This window comes from Cupressus sempervirens, chromosome 6 (genome assembly GCF_028749045.1).
Source record: "Cupressus sempervirens isolate cs-2001-9-10 chromosome 6, ASM2874904v1, whole genome shotgun sequence".
Lineage (NCBI taxonomy): Eukaryota > Viridiplantae > Streptophyta > Pinopsida > Cupressales > Cupressaceae > Cupressus > Cupressus sempervirens.
Genome location: NC_143123.1, coordinates 594870920 through 594896377, shown reverse-complemented (window position 1 = coordinate 594896377; position 25458 = coordinate 594870920). Strand labels below are relative to the sequence as shown.

The 25458-nt window shown below is 33.6% G+C and overlaps 1 pseudogene; it reads left to right on the top strand.

Annotated features, from left to right (window-relative positions):
• Positions 1-11139: 11139 nt before the first annotated feature.
• LOC149553649 (protein DETOXIFICATION 27-like) lies at positions 11140-22549 on the top strand (annotated as a pseudogene).
• Positions 22550-25458: the final 2909 nt, after the last annotated feature.

Sequence of the window (25458 nt, the reverse complement as noted above, 5' to 3'; positions counted from 1 at the left end):
TTAAAAGAATTTGATAAATTGTATGTTGGAATTTTGAGTTTTCAAAATCCAATGGCTAGTTTAGGATTTGGAGGAAAGTTGGGTTTTTTATTGTTTTAAATCATTAAGCCTTCAACCCAATTGATGAGAGTTGGTTAAATAGTTTGGAGAAGTTATTTTGAACTTTTTATATATGTGAGAATCAGGTGTATGGATAGAGATAGTGAGATTGGTGAAATGCAACAATAAAATTGTTTGTGTTTTGGCAAGTTTGTTTATTCTTTAGAACCTCAACTCAGCTTGCTTTGATATGTTAATGAATCAATAAAGTTATTCACTTAGCATCACCATTTGGAATGTTTTTACCTTCTCATTAAAGTTGTTGCCACACTAGTCTGTAGGACATTAAGTTTTCTTTGTCTATTACAGTTCCTTTAGTAAAAGTTTAAGGAATGGGAGTCATTCCATGAATAATTTAGGGCCTAGTATTCATGGGATGGTCAAACTAACTTGTATTATGAAGTTCTAACCAATCTTATGAAGATTAAGACAAGTTTGAGTACCAATGTGAAGGCATCATAGAGTTGAAATGTCATGTGCAATAGTGAAGTAATTTTCCTAAGCAAGGAGTGGAGTTTATGTTTGGGGATGTTTCAATAGAGTAAAGTAAGGGTTAGTTCATCACCAATTGGATGTAGGTTCAAGTGGAGAGTGAATATTTAAGGAAGCCCTCGTGATCAGGGTTTGGAGTCAACAATTGGGAGTTAGGAGTTGCAAAACTCTCGAGAATAATTCTTTTTTGGAACAATTTGATGGAATAAGAAAATAGAGTTTAAGAGTAGGAAGTTTCAAGTGGTGTCTATCTTGTAGATCCTTTGTTAATAGGTCAATTTTTATGCATGAAAATAGAGTACCAGTCCAATAGAGGAGTATTGGTTTAAAATAACCATATAAAGACTTTTGGTAGGTTAAACAACTCTAAAAAGGGTATCAACAAACAACCTTTGATTTGCAAGTGTTTTGAGAGAAAGAAGAGTTATTCACATTCTAAGTATGTAGCAGGCTAATAGGCAGGATATTGGGTTCATGGGTTCAATGTAAGAGAGTTTTGTGAAGAGGGAATATGGGATTGAAGTAAAGTCATTGAATTCCTTGAGTATAAACAATTGAAAGCCTTGTAAAATTGAATTCATCATTTTAGGATCCTTGAAGGTAGTCTTTATAGGTCATTTTCTTGGAGCATTTAGATTGTTGATAGGACCAAAAACCACTAAAATATCCAAACTTATTGTATATTGAAGTCCACCACCCTACCCTGCTACATCAAGTGGTATCAAAGTAGGAAAGGTCTTGTGAAAGTTGTAGTGGTGTTGTGAAGTACCATGTTGATCAAGTAGTTATGTCTGAGGGAGAGGAAGAGATTCCCATAAGGTCAATAAATATGGAGTTAGCAAAGATAGTGAAAGAACAAGTGGTCGATAACAAAAAGTTAAGGGCATCATTAGACCAAAGGGACAAAGAGAATGCTAAAAAGGATAGATTGATAAAATCCATGATGGAGAGGCTATCGGCACTAGAGAAGAAGGATAAAAGCATTAGATTGGATGAAGAAGTCAGAGATGAAGAAGAGGAAGGAGAACTCAAAGAAGAAGAAGTAGACCCTGAAGAAGTAAAGATGGCTAAGTTGGAAAAAGCCAGAAGAAATGGAGATGTAAGGGTAAGGAAAAACTTACCTATGTATGGAGAGAAGATGGATGATGAAGAGTTGATAGATTAGTTTGGTGTAATTGAAAATTGCTTTGAGTGTGAAGGGATAGAAGAGAAGGACAAAGTGAAGATGGAAAAGTCTAGGTTTAAGGGACATGGTTTATTGTGGTAGGATTGTATCCAGGTAGATAGATGGAAGAATGGTAGACCTAAGATCACATCTTGGTATACTATGGTGGACAAAATGAAGGAAATTTTTTTGCCAAAAGATTATAGAGTACAATTGTACAACAAGATGAGGGATTTTAGGCAAAAGGAGTTGCATGTATAGAAGTACACTGAGGAATTCTACAAGCTTTATATTAGAGTGAATCATGAGGAAGAGATGGAATAAAATATTGCAAGGTATATGGGGGGATTGAGATTCAACATCCAGGATGAACTCAACCTTTCTACCTTGAGGTTAGTTGATGAGTGCTATCAATTAGCCTTGAAGGTTGAAGAGAAGATAAAAGGAGACAAGGGAAGCAAAACAATAATAGAGGTGGATCTTCCATGAGAGAAAGAGGGGGAAGAGGTACTACTGATTCCCAAAATTAGAATGACAAAGAAAAAGACAAGACATTTTTGGAATTGAGAGGAGGTTATAAAGGAGGAAGAAGTGGAGGAATTTGAGCATTCACTAGAAGATGCTTCAACTACAATGAAGTAGGCCATCAGTCTTTTAGGTGTCCTAAATGGAAAGAAGACAAAGGGAGAAATAGAAGAGAAAACTTGGTTGATAAAGAAACAAGAAAAGATGAGCACAAAGAACCCATTGAAATTCATCCAAAAGAAGCTAAATGTTTATTGGTAGGAAGAGGATAGCTCGTACAAGGAACTAGCATTTTCAAAACCAAATGTATTATCCACGGTAAGATTTGTAGTCTTCCTATTGATTTAGGGGCTTCACATAATCTGGTTTCAAAGGAAGTCATTAATAATTTACATTTGCAAACTTTTCCACACCCCAATCCATATTATGCAACTTGGGTGAGTAAGGATAATAATCTACTTTTAGATGAGCAAGTTATGTTGAATTTTTCAATTGGGCAATATTTTGATAGTATTTTGTGTGATATAATGGAAATGAATTATGGACATGTTATCTTAGGTAGACCTTGGCAATGGTCTAGGGGGATTATACATAATGGTTTTGCAAAAAGTTACATAGTGTATAAGGGCAGAGTCATCTACAAGTTGGTTCCATTTATTGATGATGGAATGAAGAATGTAGTTATGTGCTTTGGTAGAGATCTATTAGTCTAGGGTTAGAATACTTTACAATATGATATTGGCTGGGGTTTGTAACAATGTTAGATGAAGAAGAAAGACTGTCCAAGGGAGGTAGGGCTATTTGAATAGTCCTTTTTATGGGTGGGGACAGTCAAGTGTCCTATTGGAAGACATGCAGATGAAGTGGAAGGGCTGGCCAAGAAAGATCTAATGGAGTTTGTGCAACAGTCTAGAGTGCAACAATAGTAATGTCATGTAAGAAGATAGTCAAATGCAACTATATTTTTATCCTATCCATTTTTTTATGAATGTAGGGAGTTTGGGATAGAAGCAAGCCACTATTTGGGAGTGTGTCATCCCTAAATATCAGATTTCTCTAAGAAAATATAGTGGATACAAACTAAATAACTCTCAAGGCTAGAGTTTTTTTCATGGTGGCGAGTATGGTGCAGGAGCACCTTAGACATTCAAGCCACATATAAAGATCATAAAGACCTTCATGAACCTCAAGGGAAATCTAGAGGACAGAATACCTAATCAGGGTCAACAAGACAATCAAATGTTAAGGAAAATTAATTGGGAAATACTAAAGCCTATAATGGCTTTTTGATTCTACAAATCCTAGAAATTGTTAAAAGTCCTAAATGGACCAAATTTTCTTTGTAAGGGGGGACCAATAGAGTCCTTGGGCTAAATTTGAGTCTTTAGGGTCTAGGAAAGTTTAATGATCATAAAAGATCAAAATGAGTAAGTTAGTTGTATTTTTGTTTAAAAGAATTCAATAAATTGTATGTTGGAATTTTGAATTTTCAAAATCCAATGGCTAGTTTAGGATTTGGAGGGAACTTGAGTTTTTTATTGTTTTAAATCATTAAACCTTCAACCCAACCAATGAGATTTGGTTGAAACAGTTTGGACAAGTTATTTTGAACTTTTTTTATATGTGAGAATTGGGTGTACAGACAAAGATAGTGAGATTGATGAAATGTACCAATAAAACTCTTTGCATTTTGGCAAGTTTGTTCATTCTTGAGAACCTCAACTTGGCTTGATTTTTTGTGTTAATGAATTGATAAATATATTCACTCATTATCACCATTTTGAATGTCTTTAGCTTTCCATTAATGTTGTTGCCATACTAGTCTATAGGACATTAAGTTTTCTTTGTCTATTATGGTTGGTGCAGTAAGAGTTTAAGGAATGAAAGTCATTACATGAATAATTTAGGGCCCAATATTCATGGGATGACCAAAATAACTTGTATTATGAAGTGCTAATCAATAATATGAAGATTAAGACAAGTTTGAGTAATAGTGTGAAGGCATCATGGAGTTGAAATGTCATGTGTAGTAGTGAAGTAATCTGTCCAAGCAAGGAGTGGAGTTTGTGTTTGGGGATGTTTCAATAGAGTAAATTAAGGGTGAGTTCATCACCAATAGGATTGGGTGTGTTGGTGTTTTGAAATGTTATGGGTTTCAAATTATCTTGATGAAAACAAGACATATCTAGGGGCAGCTAAGTCCCATTTTCAAAAAACCATTTCAGACACGAGGTCAACTATAAGGCTAAACCCTTCTTCTACTTTAGGCTCTACAAAACCTAGGTGGGTGGACCTTAGATTTAATTAATATAGTACTAGTGCTAAACATATTTCTAAATCTAACAAAGCTGATAGAAACCCTTAATCTCCTATACTTATCCAATAACAAAGATGTGTAGTAGCAAATTGTAACTCTATGAAATCCACAAGCTGAGTGAGGGCATAACATTTCAGTTGTTCAATGTTATAGGAAAAAAAATTTGATTAATGATGTTCATTTTAACAAAACATGACATGAACAACATAACCTTATGATCCTTCAAAATGATCAGTTCCTTATCAGTTGGGTAGTCACACAAAACCCTAACACACATCCCTAAAAGTCATTAACATATGCCACATATCAGGATTTCCTGATCTATCTATCCACTTTGTGAATTAGACATCTAAATATTTTTTGAATCTCATACTTGACCTATGTTTGTTTTCCATGCAAACTAGTGGAAGGCTTTGGACTTAACAAAACTATCATCTTACAAAAATTGATGACTAGCTTGTTCTATCATAGGTCCTAGTTCCCTTCCTTTATAATCTGCCACTATCAAATTAAGGCTTGGTATAGGAGGTTCTTGGAGGTTTCCCTCATCTAATTCTATATGGGTAATAAAACTCCTCCTTGGGACCCTAGCTATTCAATTCACTCTCTAGTAAGTTATTCATCTTCAACCGCAAAGGGGATTGTGTAGGTGAATATTCCTCAATGTGAGGGCCTTGATCTTTTATTATTTTCTTCCTTTTAGGGGAGGGCTCATTAGGTCTCTCTCCTAAGACAACACTAGTGGATCCTATTATTTTTTTACCCTTATGTACAATGGCCTTCTTATTTTGTATCAAAGTATATCCTTACCTCTTTTGGACAATGAAATGTCCTACCCCCACATTGGGAGTGAATGCCAATCTCCTCATAACCTCTTTTCCCTTATCTAGATAAGCATTAATAAAAAATTATTTTTTCTCATTCATAGTTTCCATTATTTCAAGAAAAGTAATCATGAGTTTATTGATTCTATCTACCTCTATGCTAGAATTATCTAGAGGATTATAATCTCCATCAAAACAATGGATGAACTCCGAAACCCTTCAGAAAACCCTTTATTTTTCTTTCTTGGCTTCTTGCTCCTGCAAGGAGAGCTCATTTCTTATTATGTCCTCAAGGTAATATGGCTCATGTTTTATTTTACCAAGCTTAGCTCTATGCCTGGAAGCCAAGTCATAGAGTCCCTTAGTGTCACAAAAATAGGAATGGGACACAACCATCTTATACTAGTCTAGTATTTTATAAAGGGATAGCCAACCACTTTTTGTAATCACAAATTTGTGAGTTGTAGTGCAAGTTGGGAAAATTGACACTCTTACCCTTTTCACCAGCTGCCACAAAAAATTAGCTACCCCTACCTTTAACAACACCTAGTAGGGTAATACATGTGGAGTTCCTTTGAAACCATAAATCCTAAAAATGGTTGAAATAGAGTATGGGATAATGTCTCCCAAATTATGTGATACTTTCAAACCAGTAGGATTATCCATGGGCTTGATGAGATCTACCAGTGTCTTAGGGATTCTGGGATTGTCCTTGAATAATAGGCACCTCAATTTTGAAGCAAAGTACCTATCAAATATGGCAAAACTAGATTTTTCCACATCCCATGTCATATATACACACCATAGCTGAACTGGTTGTGCTTCTCTCTCTTGTTCTCTGTTTATATTCATATTTTTACCAAAATATGCTACTCCTTTGAAAAAAACTTATGCATTAGCAAAGAATAGTGACCAAAAATTTTATGTACCTTTCCTTTTGTAATCCCCACCAAGTCTATATGAATTTCTTCTACTATATACAAGGAAAAATAAAAAATAACATCAACACCAAAAGAAGAAATTTGAGGGATCATATACATAAAACTTATGGGTATAACATTCTATTCATCTTCACCAAAAACTCTACATAGAGTCCTATATACCTCTACAACCTAGGTAGTGAAATACCCCTTTTTGAAAGGTTCCCTAGAGGATGTTGTGATCACTGGAAAATTTCCAATTATGCCTATATGTGCCCTCAGTGCACCCTACCTAATTACATCCTTCTTTGATAAATATTCTTTTTCTAACTCTTGTAAGTTAATGAGTACATGATATTTTGTCAGTGGCTATAGGCCCAATACCTCTTAAATTTCCAAAAGGCTGATTGTGATTAGAATCTTGCCATCATTTCTTCTCACTACTCTAATTGTTGAATCATAATTTTTTACAATAGCCTCTAAGAGGTCATAGTCCATAAAGACACTAGGAGCCACTACCTTTCCCAAATCAAAATTCTAGACATTTGTATGAGGGGCAAATAAATTCCTTTTTGAGAACCATTTTTTAAACAAATAAAGCCTAGTTTGAGAAGTTTTAGCATCCCTAACCCAATTTCCCTTATCATATAACCCATCTACAATTTTGGGTCTAGGGTTTAAAGAGGTTAACTTTTTCACTTTAACAATTTCATTTGTGGACTCAGGTAGTAATTTGAGGAGATCATCATGGATGTTTCTAGCCAAATAGTCTTCCTAACCCAAGAAAACCTTCTTTGGAGGCATATTGAATACAATTTGTAGAAAACTAGATTACTTCAATAAGTATGGTGCAAAAGAACTTACTTGATTCTCTGCTTATTCTGCTCTACAATTTTGTGATATTTTTTGTGAACAAAGGGAAATTCTTTCATGTTTGATCATGTCCAGTAGGAACTCTCAATAACCCTTTTATTTGGAAGCTTGAAATATTGTTTGCATGGGATGGAAATGGAAAAAATTTCTATAATATAATCTATTTTCTACGTGCGCAAGGAGCTTTCATTCCTCATAAATAACTGTAAGGGAAACTAGAGTGGCACCACCTTCTATTTTCAAATTTGCACCATTGATCTCAGAAAATTTGATGATCTAGGAGTGAAAATAAGAATGACTTGTTTTCCTCTTGCCATGCTAGAAGTCAACCCAATGAACTTTCTCTACATATGTTTTTCCTTCACTGCTAGTGACATAAACTGGACCCACTAGCTCTTGTGGACATGTGTCATTAAGTTGCTACATTGCTATGCATAAAAAGTGAGGACTTTGTCTCTGTGACATAGCAAATTTGTTGATCTCATTTCAATCTAATGATGTGCCTTTGATTAGTGTTTTAATACAACTATGGTGGGGCCCTCCTTTTCTTCTTTTGGTTTCTATGTCACTACCCTTAAAGAATGAGAAACTCCCCATAGTGACAAAGTAACTACCATTGATCTCACTAGTACAGTTGATGCCTTTTTTTTACCAATATTAGTCAAAATGTTGACTCAAGTTGGTCAAAATTTAGACCAGCCAATTGGTCAAAGTTTTCACCATAAAAATTTTGACCAACTTATTGGTTGGTCAAAATTTTGACCAATCCATTGGTCAAAAAATTTTGAGAGCCTTGGTACAATTTCTACTAGGAATTAGTCAAAAACTACCATACATTAGTAGAAATTTTGACCAATTCTTGGTAGAAAACTTTCGAACATTGCTCAACATTTTGACCAATGCTTGGTTGAAAATTTCTAGGAATTGGTTGAAAGTTCAACCAATGCTTGGTCAAAAACTTTTAGGCATTGGTCAAAATTTTGACCAATGTTTGGTAGGAAACTACTAGGCACTGGTCAAAATTTTGAACAATGCTTGGTCAAATTTTTTTTTGAGGCATTCTATAAAAAAGTTCACATGCCTTGCCTATGATTTGACATTTTCAATCCATCCTACACTCTCTCATCCTAATGATGGATTACAAAGAGTAATCTAAAATGATGATGCTAAAAAACACACACAATCAAATCCAAAATGAACTTGCATTACAAATGGATTGTGAAAATCTAATATTGTTAATTTTGCATGCATGTTGATAGGACAATCACAACTTAAACATATATAAATCTATTATATATATGTTTAAGTTGTGATTATCCTGGTAGACATGCATGAAAAATTAACAATATCAGTTTTCCACCATCCATTTATAATGCAAGTTCATTTTGGATTTGATGGTGTGTGTTTTTTAGCATCGTCATTTTAGATCACTCTTTGTAATCCATCATCAGCTAGATGAGAGAGTGCAGGATGCATGAAAAATGTCAAATCAAGGTAAGGCATGTCAAATATTTTATAGAATGCCTCAAAGAAGCTAAGAATATTGAAATACTTGCAAGGGTGTGAGGCACTTCATATTTGTTGATCACACAATATGGTTTAAGAACTCCTCCTCGCTGATTAACTTGCACCATAGATTGACAATCTTCATCTTTGTTGTGGGCTCCTATCCCCTATGTGAGTGCTAATGTAGAAGCTAAAGCAGAAAAAATAAGTGAAAGTGTGTTGAATAAAGTTTCTAATCTCAACTTGGTCAACATTGTTTATTTAAGGGCTATGGACTAGGCAATTCTTCAATGTCCAACAATTAGGGGTAGCATTGCATCCTCTTTAACTATTACATGTATAGCCTTAGGAGGAAATAGGTTGTTGGCTACTTCCTTTGGCCTAGAAGGATATGACTACAATAAAGACTAAGCTCAATCAAATATTCCCACGTTCATAGTAGCTTCTACAATTTCAATTGATTAGCATATGAATGCATAAAATAATTATTTACCAAATGTATGTACTAGTGGAGTCAACCTCAAGCACTAGAAGAAAACTATATATATGATACATTCCATTTAGACACATGATAACAACAAAGATTTTGAGTTCATTTGAATATCCTCAGTTTAGTGTAATAAGCTCAGCAAAATGATTTAATCAAGCCAAAGTGAAACCCTTAGATAGGTTTCCATTTATCTTGTGTCACAACAAGTTTAGACCAAAAAAGATATGACATCCCATCATTCCCTTGAATCTTTGGAGACAAATCTATGAACATAAGCAAGCTTAGTAGATGCCTTCATGAATCTTAATTGCTGAGCAACGCGATAGTGTTAAAGCTCTATTATTTGCTTCCATATTTCTCCTTCTTGGTTGAAAATATTTGTACTTCAAGTGCATATATGCTTAAAAAGAATTAACCAATGATTAAGGTAGAAAAAGATGTAAATGTATCCACTATGGGTCCCTCCTTGTTTGAAATTCTTTATCATCATAAAAAATAAACATAATAGGAACAACAATAAACACACAAATCCTCATTGTTTTTCTATTTCATATCAATTATAGACAAAAAAGCCACTAGTGTATTCCCCATGTTTTAACCAAGAACAAAGTAAAAAGCCATCAACAATACAAAATACATAATTTTTTTTACAAATGTTAAAACCTATAACATAATTCAATTGGAATTATAATTACTTACTCAGTCATTAACATTGGAGAAATCTAACAAATTTCTTAAATGCTCCATGAAAATGAAATCTGCTAGAGAATAGTGATGCAGAAGGTAACCAAGTACACAAAAATAAGGTTGATCAACCATATCGAGTAGAATTTAGTCTAAAATAACTTCATATTCACTTAGATTTATTATTAATTGAGTGTAAGCCATTTTCTTTCAAATAATTGAAACTTCCCTTTAGTCATGTTACCAATTTCATAATTTAAGACAAGTTTCAATATCAAATTAGTTTTCAAAATATCAATGCATTGTTAATGAGAAAGTATTTAAGCACTAACCTGACTTTTGTGCTTCACCAGATACTATTGTCTTTTCCTTTTTATTAGTATTAATTTTAGGTTTTGTAGACAACTCCAACAAAGTCCTCTTCTTGCTAGCAGTCTCAACCTTTCATCAAGAAGGTCTTGAATGACCTATAAGCTAGAACAAAAAAATAGAATAATACCTTCCCAAATGGAAACCTTCCAATCCATCATCATACCATGGGTGTCATTTGATTCATGTCCTTGTCACTTTCATCTTCAGAAATTCTTTTGAATCACTATCACTTCTTCTTGCAAAATAATCAAATATTGGGTCACTTATGAAAACCTTGTACAATCCAAAAAAATATAATCTCCACAATAGATTAATGTGAAAATAGTGTAAGATGAGGAACAATATTCATTTTTGCATTAATACAATCTTTCATCAGTTTTAAATAAAAATGAACCAACACAAAAAAATAGAGAATCAACCAAATGAAAACTAAACAAATTTACAAGTACATAGTATATTCCAACCAAAAAACAATGAATAGCTAAAAAACTAAAAGTCATCAAAACACATTCAATACAATTATTTTCTAGGTAATAAGACTACAAAAATATATAGAAGTGAAAATTTGGGTCGAACCTTACCTGAACACTAGACCACCCCTTTGCAATATTATACTAAATATTGTCCGACTCATTGATCCATCCCCACAAGACCCTTATATTATTATGACTATCAAAAAATGTTTTGGATGCATAGAATTTTCCATAATCATATCTTAGTCCATGTTCATTTTTAGCACTTGAATTGTTTAGAACATAGCTATCAATGTCCATGAAGTAAGTCCCAATTGTATAATACTCAAATCTTGTTTCATTGAGGGATGCCTTCAAGACATGTTTGATCTTAGGCCAAGTAACAAAAGTATCAAGACCATGTTTTCCCAATATAGAAACAGGATAAAAATCAAGGATCTTTGTGTTACAATTCTTCTCCTACCAATGTATATTTATGCAACTCCCAACTTAAAGATCCTTGGATAGTCAGATGAAATTGTTGAATTAATAGGAACACTTTCAAATTGGCTCATTCCTCAACATTTTACATATGTTTTCTACTTTCCAACCTAGTAATTTTTGTAGTCCTAGTTAAAGAACATGGTCATTACCTGGATCTTTGTAGCAACTTTGGTGATCCACATTTTTGTTAGTTGGCTATTGATTTTTAAACTTGAAATGGGGTTGATTGGTTCTACCATTACAATGAATTTGGCATGGTAGATTCCCACAATTGGCCTCATTCTTTATGCCACATGTGGGGTTAGCTCATTAACATGGATAGGTTTTTCTAAAGATACATTCTTTGACTTGTGGCCTTTTTAAAGCTTTCTGCCACATCATGTGTCATGCTTTGGTAAGTTTCCTATTCTAAAGATACAAGATTTGTACAATTTATGAATTATTTATTTGCATTTTTGGGCTGACATTGTGTGCAAATTTTTTACTTTAAATGTTTTAGATCATAATCTATGATAGAAATTTTTGACCATCCACAGTTTGGATCATACTCCAAGATAGATGGAGTATGATCCAAAACATTGATGGTTAAAAACTTGCATACAATCTCAACACAGATATACAACTGAATAGTTTCCTATTCTAGTACTCAATATATTTTAAATGTGGTTGGGTTTGACTCTTCAGATGGTTATGCTTCTAACTTCTAACAAACTTCCATCTTGTGAATAATTTAGAGATGTGTACTATAGAATTTTGGTCCTGTTAATAGGAAACTTGTTAGATTCAAAAGTTATGATTGATTCCCTTTCAATCTAGTATTAGAAAACAAAACCATTTTCTCTACATCATATGTTTTGAAGAAATATAGGGAAGGGATTTATATAATGGTGCAAAAATGTATGTTCTAAAACCTTGATATGCATTTTACAAAACAAGCATCAATGGTTTGGAGATGATGATACCACTTGGTTTCTTTGATGCCACTAGGTATGTACTAATCAATTAGAAAGTATTTCCTATAATTAACAAAATAGGAAAAATGTAAATATTTTCAACACAACATGAATATATAATGCTGATTTTATAGTTCATGTCTACCCCTAATTCTTATAGGTTTAGGTTTATTTAAAGTCATATTCTTGAATTCTACTATATATTTCAAAATTTGAATACAACTACTTTACTATTTTGAAGACATGCCCATCTTACTCCAAGGATAGGAAACATCATCCTATTCTCATCCCATGCATTTTTAGATAATAAAATCTCATTTTCATTCAAAGTCTCCCATGATTTTGAAACTACATTAATTTTCATAAAATTATCGTTTCAGCATTATTATGGACAAGTCAACCATTTCAATACCCTCTTTCTTGTTATGTTGGACTCTTTGAATAACTTGCATGCTTATCTTAGTTTTGCATTTTCTTTGGTAGTTTTGGTTCCACAAAAGGAAATGAAATATGATGATTATCTAAAACAATAACTAAATGCCTAGTTCTAAAGATTTTAACTTCTAAAGATTTTAACCAAAAAACCCTCTCCACCTTCTTCTTGTTATATCCAAATTCTAGCATTGCCCACTTTTCCAATGGTGACTTCTTGTTAGAACTACATTCAATCTTAGATTATACTTCTTCCAGTTTGGTTTGGCTTAAACAACATATTCAAGCTTTGATTTTTTAAGATGATCTAAAATAATGCTAATAGACAAACATTATTGAAAAACTATTGTATTTTTAAATGAACCATCTCAACATTTTAAAACTTAAAATGTATTATATAAGTCTAGCTGCCTCTAATCTAGGGAATTAGAAAGTAGCTATCATCTCTGTCCTCTATATGATCTAATTCATATGTTAAGTAGTCACAAATTGTACTATAAATGAGTTAATATCATATGCATTATGTCTTATATTTTGGTGTGTATTGATTGTTATATAAATATGCATGCTTGTGAATGTAGTGTGAGGGTAGCCAATGAGCTAGGGGCTAGAAATGGAAAAGGAGCCAAATTTTTAGTTATTATTTCTGCAATTTCTTCAACCATGATAGGCCTTGTTTTTTGTTCTCTCATACTTGTGCTTCACTAGGAATTTGGCCTAATTTTCACAAACAGTACCATAATTATAGATGTAGTTTCTAAACTGTCAATTTTGCTAGCCTTTACTATGCTCCTCAATAGTATTTAACCAGTGCTATTAGGTAAACAACTTTTCTATTTTATGTGTGTAAGTCTTGTTTTTTTTCAAAATTGACTTACTTTTTTCAAATGATAGTGCTATAAACATGGTATCTCAAAAGAAAGATAAAAATTGTAATGACCAATAAGAGCTATAAGTATTCTTCTTCCTTATGAATTTGAAATAAAGGTAGCAGTGGGATTAGGGTGGCAATCCTACATTTTGTACATCAATATTGGTTGTTACTATGTGATTAGTGTGCCATTTGGTGTATTGCTTTGTTGGGTGTTTAAAAAGGGGGTTTTGGTGAGTTCAACTTATATAAAATGAAAATTTTAACAACTTCCAACAAGATCTAATGAACAAACAATCCCACATTCCTGTCTTCTTAGAGGAATGGAGAGGGTGCTTCTTTTTAGTCTAGTGAACAAAATCTTTGGTTGTGTAAAGAAGGGCCTTTCCATTAAGATGTTGATCTTCCTTGTTTCCCACAAAAATTCTCCACCTTCCATCTTTTCCAAGCCATCTAGTAATCCTATTTTATAAGGCATATTTGAGCTACCAAGATTTGAAAATAACACTTGAGTGACTTGCAAATGTATTTTGGTTGCCTCCATGGAATGATTCTAGGATCTAGCAAAAAGTTTTATAGGAAAACCTAATACTTTTTCATTTGGGTTGATTGGTGTGAAGCTTGAAAACATATTAAAAAAATGATATACAAATAGTAATTTCTCAATATTTGAAAAATCTAATCCTACATAAACTCGTAGGCCTACCAAAAAGGGTAAGAATGTGTATAGAGCAACATTCCCTCCCTCATCATCAAATTGTAAATGCATGAATTTATGTGCTTCTGTGAAGTGTTCTTCTTTCAAATTTGTACTATGATTTCCATATTCTAAAAAAATGAAATTGATCCTAGATTTATGTTTTGAGTGAAGCCTATGAATATAGATATAACTATTCGATGTAACAGATTATTCAAATAATCGTTCATTATCAAATTTACCTGAATCTTGATTAGAGGAAATGTGGTGACCCCCAATTATTCAAATAATCTTTCATTATCAAATTTACATTAATCTTGAGTAGATTAATCCTATTTTATAATCTATTACTTCTGTAGACAAATGACCATTCTAAAATTGATAGTTAACTAAAAGGTCTTTCCCTATAACCTTGGTTGACATCTCCTCCTCTTTCCTTTTAGTTTATTGATATGCAATCAACAATTTTTTTGAGGTCTCTTTAGCTCTTTATTATAATCATTGATAAATGATGGAAAATGATGTATAATATAAGATGTTAGAATTTTTGTTACCCAAAAAAAAATATAAAAAGAAACCAATTACAAATTAGGACTAATAATTATGCCCATTTTCCCCAAAAAAAAAATCTAGAGTCAGACATAATATAGTGTACTTGAATAGCATAATATAATATATTAGGTTGGATTTCTTATGGTTTCCTTCAAGATCACTCTTAAAATTAATTACCATGTAGAATATGTTAAAATTTATGTAGTAGGAAATTGTAGAACTCATTTATTTTCCATCCATGACTAATCCTTCTCACTACCCTGTACAAAGAGGATTCCACATACAAGCATCACTTCCATGAGAATTTTTCATGTAGGGTTAAAAGTTTTTCCTTCTTAGTATAATTTACTATAGTAAAGAAATGCATCAATCATTAACAATTGACCATTGAAATACTACCAAGTATATCTTCGTAACAAGCTAAATTATGAAACTACAAAAGAATTTGAGGAACTAAAAGAAAAATAGAAGATTTCTAATCATTTTAACCAACAAAAAAATAATGAATAGCTAAAATACTAATATATCCATTTTCTTCATGTTGCAAGATAAATTTCCAACTTTGCATACTCTCATATGTTTGTGGGCAATCTTAACCCTATATCAAAATAATGGACCATTTACAGATTTCAATCCAACTGCATCTAGGTAACTCTTTTATTCCTCTATCTTTTATCAATCCTCTTATCTTTTGAAAATTACTAGATCTCCCATTTTTGCATCAAGACATAATGTGCTTCATTATTTGGATATAGGATTAAGATAGGGATGATTCTATAAAAGGTTATAGAGTTGCACTTTTTACCTTATAGTTGTACTTTTTTAAGAAGCTCCAAATTCCTTTCAAAAAAACCCACTGTGTGCATATCCTGCAATGATGCCCTATTTGTTTGGTTAATAGTTGTGATTTCTTTAGCTGAAATGAAAGTTTTTGTCTTCATATTAATAAGTTTTTAATTAAATGTTTTTAGGAAAATCAAAATTTGTAATTGAAACCTGGCCTTATTCATGCAATGCTTCAATGTCATGGAAAATAGCAAGGTTATGTTCATATATTGAAGGTTTTTTTTCTTTATCACCTTGTCAATGTTATTCAATCCATTCTTCTTGCTCACTATTTCATATTTTAGTTTGCATAGCTGACATAGCTAGAAAGAAATATTAGTGAAGGCTCCAATCCTTCATCTAAGAGAAAAACATATTATTAAAACAATGTAAGTGGAATGGATATTTAATATATGGTATATAGTGCAAAAATAAAAGGTAGTCAACAAAGCATGGAACTACAAGTCCTTCCTAAAAGGTAAAGTTTAAAACAACAATATCACAAGTAGTTGCTATAGCTTATGCTATAAAGCCTTTTTGAAATTATAAGCATATACACATGCATATGTGTTCTCCCTAGCTAAGTACTCTAGAAGACTTACTAGGCTTACAAGTAAACTCATACACTTTTGGAGATTTTTATGGCTCATTTTATGATGCTAGTTCAAGATGGAATGCTTCTCATTCACAAGGAATATGTCAAAGCTATCCACTATCTAAATCAATACAAAGATATGGTGGATCCCGTTGAATTAAATAAACTAGATAAGATGATGAAAGATTTGAATATTTCCAATGACACCTAGAACTCTGCCCTTGATATGAATGAGCATGAAGATTTCATGGGCCTTGATGATAATGCACTAAAGGAATATGTCCTAGTAGGCTGGAATGATGAACTATTTGCTACATACTTTTTGGAGTCTCTAGAAAGTGATGATGGTTGGGGCCCTCATGAAGGATGTTAGTTACTTCTTTATCAAATTTGATACTATCAAGTTTGATGTGCTCTGATGATTATACTACTACTCTTAATTCCTTGTGCTATATATACTTCCCATTTGTTTCCATGGGATAAGTTCTTGATATGTAATAAGATGTATTCCTTTATTGTATCTAGTTCCTAAAGCAACTTCTAGAATTTTGATATTTTTCTATTGAATATATCCAGCTAAATTGATTATATCCAATGATTAAACTATTCTAATATCAAAAATAAAAGGTAGTAACCAAAATGTGGAATTAAAAGTCCTTCCTAAAAGGAAAGGTTTTAAAAAAAAATATCACGAGCAATTACTACAACTTATGTTATAAAGTGATTCTAAAATTATAAACATGTACATATGCATATGAGTTCTCCTTAGCCAAGTATTCTTTAGATTCACTGGGAACAAAATGCAAGAAGAAAATTGGAATATTAAAATGCAATAGACCAAATTTAAATATAAAAAACATTCAAGAAATTTCTATGAGGACAAGTTCATGCATTGGTTATAAAAAAATCAGTAAATAGTTAAGGTAACCTATGCAAAGGAAGAGACAAATAAACTACTTTTCTCGAATGTAAGCTGAAAGGGCTTTTAGTAAGTGGTAACTGATCCTTATCTTGTATGAGTAGATGCTATATTAGCTCAGGATCCTTAAAATTATTGCACCATTTTCCAAGATTGAATTCATAAAAATATAGAAGATAAGGTAAGGGGCAGTCCATACAACACCAAAACAAAGACTTGGCATAATGCCTTTGTAGTAGAGTCTGTATGTTAGTGAGACATTGGCATGGAGGGAATTGAGGATAATAAATATATTGTTCATTTCAAAAGGTCCATCTCTAAGCCTATGATGAGATTGTAAAACCAAGTGAATGTTTGATTAGAATAGAGTAAGTAAACCTTTTTTTTTTTTGTTATAGTGGAATTTTAGGGTTGAAGATCATTTTTTCATCCACTTTAGCTCAAAATATAATAGCATTAATTTCATACCTCGTGGATATTCTAGATAGCACCATGCTAGAATTTTTGGTGAACCCAGTGAGCCCATTGCTCCATTCCAACCTATGTACACAAAAATGAACTTAGCAAAAATCATGTCAAAGCCAACCACTATCGTGGAAAGAGATTTTAGGATTCATATTAGATAATCTTGTCAAAAAATTTGGTCATATTTAAATCAAAGGTTAAGTAGTAGAGTTCTTGTATTTGTATTCAATAAAAACTAAGGTATATAGAACTAGGAATGATGAAACTAGTCTTTGTTTGAAGCCTTGAAAGCATTTTGCCTAATTTGCCATATTTGGCCTAGTTGAGGGCTAGTGTCCCTAAAGCCTTAATTTGACCCAAATTTTCTAAGATCCCTAGAGAGGGGGTAAGACCTTAGAGAAGTGGAGTCCACTTGGAGAGGTAGAGGTCAGCATTGGGTAAAGGCTAGTAACCTTTCTTCGCATCTTGTAGTGGGTTGGGTGCTACTAGGAACTTAAGAAGATTTTGGTGAATTAAGGTTGTAGACTTTGCATTAGTTGAGGTGAGATATGAGCACATATTCTTTTCACCTTACAAGTTACACTACCTCAACTTGGTGATGCAAGCAATTGGCATCCAAATAAAGTGGTTATACATTATTCAAGCACATCATTCTTTTCTTTGGAGTGTTATGATTTCAGGATATGCAGATGATGAATCGATTAGGCTTTAGACACTTCCAAATAAAAGTGGTAGAAAAGATGACTTATTGGGATGAGAACATGAGAAGTAAATGGATTTGGGTTTTGTGATTCCTTGGTATGTTAGTTTGAGCTCCACTTGGTGTCAAGAATACTATAATATTCTCTACGTAACAAGGCCAACCACATGAAGGTGGAAGCTCATCTGGCCTCACCCCCCCCCCCTAACATCAATATAAATTACCCATTATCATCTAATTACACACTTCATTGATTCATTCATCCTTTTATGAACTATAACATTTAATCAATACAATCACATAACATTCATCAATATGATATAAAATTCATTAATACACAATACTAATTAAGACTTCATTAAAACATAACAATATTAATTAACATTAAACAAAAATCAATATTAATACGCATCATTCATAGATAATTACTTTTAAAAAAATTCTTTCATTATTCAACAAGGTTTATCGAAGAGCATTTTTAAAACATCATTTCTTCTTTATGTTTTTCTTAGCTCTCTTAAGAAAAAAAAAATCATAGGATCATCCATATCTTCCTCATTCTCCTCCTCTTCTGGAACATGTAATGTCAAATTACGATGGCTCCTTCTCTTTGGAGGAGCAAGATGTTGCTGCACTAAAGGGGGCTTTGTTGCAAGAACAAGTAAACAAGACAAATTGGCATACTCTTTTTCTTTTTTTAACTGTTACAAGTCTGCAATTAAGTACCAGTACAACATAACATGCATTTCTATTACTTGACAATGCCATATCATGTACATTAACATTTTGATCCACCGCCACGTCAACATGTTGAACACTTAGAACATGCTCCACTCCTTCACCATGATGTTCAACATGCTCTGAAATATTCAAAAAAAGGATACACATCAAATTTTAATTAAAGATGTTAAATTGTCTTCATAATTGCATACTTAATTTCCAATAGCAAATTAATACCTCCACCACTATAATGCACATCATGGCCTTTGTCATGAGTAGGTTCTATGATAGGATATGAAGGCTATATTAAAATGTTATGCACATTGTTATGCAATCAATTTATGTTCAAAACTAACACCAAAAAATAATCTTCTCAACTATTCTATTTCATTTACTTTTCATCTAACCAATTTACCTATGAGATATCATTTGTTGCATTGGATTCTTGGGCAAGGCTTTCAAATTCTTCGCATAGGCATGTAGCCACGACTCTATAGCCTTCCTTCAAGGAAATTTTTCTATCTTCATCTATAAGCTCCACATTGAATTTTGTACCCTATATTCTTTGCTTAATATCATCAGTTTTCCATGTATGGTTTCATTAAACAAAATTGTTTGCAACATTATATAAAAAAATAAATATTAAATTTCATTGCTTCTACTTACAAGTTCAGACTGGGGATTCATATAGCCACTAGAGCTAAGTTTGTGTTGGCCAACCTTTTGTAGTCCCACTTTTGTAGCCACAGATGTATCCTATAATCTATGAACAATTTGAAACAGCTTAGATTATATATTTACAAATATTACTAATTAGTGCATGATTACAATGTACTTAATACTATCATGGCATACCTTTTTTTCCCTTATGTTGCTTCATTTACTCTATTTTCACATAACCTTTTCTCCTTTTCATCTTCTATTATTTCATTCCACTCCATTAGTGGAATCATAAGAGGATGATTGTACTTTGGGTTCTCCTTAAGACCCCTTCTATATTGATCCCTTATAGTCTTTAAATGCTTTGATGCTCTTTTGAGAAGTAGGCCAATGTCAAAAATGTTTTTTTCCAAATTTCTCCTCAAAAGATGTAATCAACTAATTTTTTAATTCCACCTTTTAAAAAAGATTAGATTGTTAGATCAATAAATTTAATATAGTATAATAAATGGAAGAAAATAAAAATTATGTAGTAATGATATGAAACTACGCAACTTTTATGTATGGTGGATCCAAATAGTCTCAATGTTATATCAAAAAGATGATCAAAGAAAGATTATTACCTACAAAAACATAAAGAGATTATCAATCCAAAAAAGCAATGTAAAAGTAAATTAAATTTACACTTTAAATAATAACAATTTTAAAGCACTATGAAGCTTTTGTTCTTTTAATGGAAACATAGTTTTCTTGTTTAGCAACAATGTCCTTGCATATGAACCAATACTAATCACACGAACTACTCTAAGAAATGGATCAACTTTAGTAGTACTACTCTCTATTGCTCTATGAACTGAAGGTCTATCTATTAGTGCACAAAATAGGGCTGCATTAAGATCTATCTAGCATGACTTTTATCACTAGTTACATCCACTAATGAATTAGGAAAAACATTTATAGACCATGTTGGTGCTCAAAATTGCGTTCTCATTTTGAGCGATCATTTAAAATATTGAATCAAGTCAAGCCTATGAAATCCCCATAAATGCAAATGTACTCAGTTGTACCCTTAAGGCTTGTGAGGTGTTTAACATTTCTAACACCTTTCATTCAGTCCTCCTAAGCATTCCATGAAGTTCAATTATCATTTCGAGTCATTTGGCAAAGTTCTGTTTTGAGCTAGTATCAATTTTGCATTTTCACTCAAGTGTCAAATAGCGACAGGAGGCTATGTTTGCCAATGAATATCTTGCACCCAGAAATTTATCATGACTTTCCATTTTGAGATTATCTAGTGTCCATACCCGAGAACCTATGTTTCAGGTTTCAAGTCGTTTTGAGTCCGTTTGACTAGGTTTTGAATCCCTCAAAGTTGGTCAGTTACTATTTTCACACATTTGCAAAATGTTCATAATTCTGGGAAGCCCTGTTTGACGAGTTATAATTATTGACTAGTTGATCAAAATGCTAAAATTCATTTGGTGTTGTATTGTAGACGTCAAAGACTTGTTATGTTCCAAGTTTCAGCTTATGACGAATCCGTTTGGTCAATTTTCAAGCGTGATTTCAAACGCAATTTATAAGTTTCAACTGGTGTCAGTAATTGCAGATTGATTGTAACCCCTGTTCGAGATGTCATATCTCCTGATCTGTGATAGGTGTGATCAAATGGTTTGTTTCCTTGTGTTTTATACTGAAAATACTCCAAGTGTGCTAGTTTTCAAATCTTGACAAATCCATTTGTATACTTTTCCAGGGTCTTTCCATTCGCAAAAAATGATATTTTACTGATGTCCTCTATCTTGCAAATCTAAGTAGCCAACTTTGTGCCCTCGCCAATTTTTCCCTGTGATTCTTCATGAGCCTATATCGTATAATCATACTATCCTCATGACAATCTGCCAGTTCCCCAGTTTTCATTAACTCATGTGCCCGTTTGTCCAGTTTTCCAAGCCATTTCAAAACACACTTTCCAATTTTCTAACATATTTATCTGCAGGTGAATTTAAGTTGGCAGCTTCGGAGGTCAATAACTTTTGAACCTGATGTCTTCATGCAACGAGATCTAGAAAGCCTATTGAACGTGTCAGAGAGAATAGAGATCTTGAGTTTCAGAGCTTGGTCAGTTGTTCGGGTTAGTCTTTAAAGGCAGTCAATGGACCTCTTGACATGAAACTGATAGTTCGACAAGAAGTGGTAAAATGAGTTTCAAATCGATTATTTAGAAATCAAATTTGATTTGAATCAGTATTAGATGTTTAGTTGATCAATTTTCTAGCTTAGTTGTTTGAAAACAAAATTTTTTTTAGTCAAACCCACTATGGGGCCTGACTAAAATTTCTCTAGACCACAGGTTGAGGGGGTGTCAGATATGAGACTTGGAGTGCACTATCTTCTTATCGACATATTTATATTCCAAAAAAGGGAATGAAGAGGTATTTCAAGTTGTATTTCAAATGTCAAGTTTTGAGAAGCTTCGAGATGTTGCTTGTGTCATTACGAGCAAGGCAATAAACAACAACGTTTTAAAATCATGTTGCTCAAAGATCCCACGTAGCACTAAAAAAGCACAATGTCAAAGGGTCTTAGAATGACACAATCATCTCTTGCCAATACACAGGAGAGGCCATCAGATCAATCTTATCCTCTGTCTTTGTTGATCATTCTCAATCTGTAATGGTTAAAAGGCTTGAAGCTATGCATTCCTTTGCTTTTCTTCCATCTCAAACTCAGTGTTACGCCTTGAACCGCACTCTACTTCTCCATCATTTGAAAGTGGACCGTGTGCAACCTAGCATTGTCATTTTGACACTCAAAGTCAAGTCACCCATTGCGAATGTATATGAAATATTGCATGGAGGAGTGGTGGCAATGATTGCGAGTATTATGGGATTGGCAGCTGTGAAGACAATTGCTGGAGATAAAGAGCTTGTGTAGACTAAAATGAGCATTTCTTGCTTGTCTGTTGCATGCATTGGAGTTGAACTTGAGGTCGAAGCAAAGGTTTTAAGGTTAGAGAAAGCCCAATGCCTGTGAAAGAAAATTGAAAGAACCTCACATGCAAGGAACAAAGGAAGAGTGGAAGAGTGTTAAAATAGGGGAGCTGTTTGGAGGCTATTGACCCAGAAAAGAAGCCATCCATTAAAAGGAGCCCCCACACACTCACCACCGTTTTCATTTTTGCAACGCTGGCTCAATTCATAAGGAATGAAGACCACATTGTTGAGCAAGAAGCTCGTGAGCAAAAATGCAAGTCAAAGATGCCTCCAGTCAAACATTAATCCACCCAGCCTGTGAGACAGAAGCCCACAACACGAAAAATTGCAGGTCAATGTAATTTCAAACAGCAGCTTATAACAGAGCAAAGACACAACAAAGAACATCTCAAAGCCATCCATGCCATATCAGCAGTAGCATCCACATGATTTGCAGAGTTCCCCACATCCAAGGAGCCATTTGAAGATGCCAAGGCATGAATGTCTACAGGTAGATCGAAGGTATGAACTTGTCCATGGTAGATTCCCTCAAAACCGTTAATCCCACATTTATTGTGGAAGGCCACAATGTAGCTTTTAAATACTACACATTACCTTAATCAAGATGAATTCAAGTGAGTGCCTTTTTAGAGGCAAGGGTCATGTGAGGTGGGCCCTTTACACCCTAGATGGTGTAGTCTGTTAAATGATGATGTCAGCCAGTGTGACAGGTTCAAAATTTTTAATGAAAAAACAATCGAGATGAGTTGGCACCCAAAATTGGAGATCGCACGAGATGACGCCATGTGGCAAAAATTGACGGGTGCCTGCTTCCCTGCAATATGAAGTTGCGCATGATTTAAAATATGCGAGAAAGAAAAATTTGGACACGTGGCAAGTGGGTCCCAGCTGGCGGTGAGGTGACGATCAGGTGCAACTTGTGAGGATGCGTCAGATGGTGACACGTGTCACGATCTGACGGTCAGCGTAATCTCGCATTATGGGGATACGAGGGGGATAAATAATGTAGGAAAGTGGGATTGCGACATGTGGCACTGGGTCCCTCCGGTGCTGACGTGGCACCGATCAGCCAATCAGAGGCTGCCACGTGGCAGAAAGGTTGGTCAACTGAAGGTTGACCCAGATTGAAGGAGAGGGCAATATTAAAGAATAAAAAATAATAATATTTTATTATTATTTTTATAAAAAATAGTTGACGTGCATCTTTTTAAAACTCAAATGAGGCTCTTTTCTAAAGTTTAAACTTTAGAAACTTTTAAATTTTTGAAAATGTCTTGAGTGCAAGCCTGAACTTTCTAGCAAAGGAGTCATTTTTAAAATGACTTTCAGGAGGTTTTCGAGAGCCCAGATAGGCGATGTTACATATCGCCGAAATCGAGAGAAGATGAACTTTCTGATTCTGGAGTTGGTTTTTGCATAGGTATTAGTCTGTTTGAGTTACACGAGGTTTTCTATCAGGTACCTGAATTGCAACCGTTTTCAGACCACAAAGTTCAGTTGTGATTTTTGGCAAATTAATAGCTTGAAAATGTGTAAAAGACAAGGAGAATTTAGTTGGGGGCATCTCTGAGTCAGTTAAAGCAAGTTTTATCAGCATTTTGATGAAAATTAGATATTTAGCAAATAAGGGATTTCATCATTCAGGAGGGGATATTTTGCAAATCAGTTACAAGGCAATGATGAAATCAAATCAGATCAAGATGGAGAAGGAAGGACGAAGTTTTCAATTGCCAGATGATTGAATTTCAAGTGGACACTTGTCAAGTAAAGATCAGATCCAGAAATTCTTTCTCTTCTATATCATTCTTTCTTTCTGTTATTTAATGGGTCCAGTTTTTGGGGCTCCAATTTCTGGAGAAAAATAGTCACTACTGAGATACCAGATTTTGGATCCAATTTTGATATGTTCCCATACTGTGATACCACACATTTTCTTCTGAAGAAATCTCATGTGAACAACAGTTGTAAAGATAATACAGATAGTTTTGAGATATTAGGTTGTTTCATGTTTTAATTTTATGCATCTGAATGTATAGTTTCAAGTAAATGAATACATATGAGCAACAATTTCACTAGTTTTGTTCTGGTTCTTGTCTCCTATCTCAGCAATCTATAAGTCTTATGTGGTTTTGGAACAAAGATTTGAGACCCATTTGCATCCCTTTCAGGTTGTATGTTTGATGTATTTTGCTGTTGGACCAAAGGGCCAAGTAAATGCTCGATATGTTTAAACAAGGTTACTGGTTATTTGAGAAGGATATTTTGTGAGAATGAGACCTGAATGAACACTAATGTTTGAATCACAAGGTGGTTGGATAGATCTAATGTCTGGGCATATGAGATATGTCTTGATGTCACAGATGTATGTTTTGAATTCATGGAATTGCCTAATGGATTAGGCACTAATCAGTTATAGGATCACTGGTTATACTGTTGCATTTTTGAGGTTTTGTTGAATCAACATCTTTAATCAAATGAATTTCCCTTTCATGTTGAAGAGCTATAATAGAATGCCCTCACTCGACTTCTAAGATTCCTAGATCTGCATTTAGCTACTATAGATTGATGTTATTTCATGAGTTATCAGGAGAAATAAGGGTTTTATCTGCTTCTTAATAGATTCAGTGTATGCTTTGACAACTGGTACAATATAAAGAATCTGTAGGTCCACCCGCATAGGTTTTGCAGAGCCTGAAGAAGAAGAAGGGTCATGCATTATAGTTGGCCTTGTGTCTGAAATGATATGTTTAAAATGGGAGTTAGCTGCCCCTAGATATGTCAGGTTCTCATGGGGATAATTGGAAATGGGTAACATTTTCAAACACCAACAAAATGGCGACTCTGCTGGGG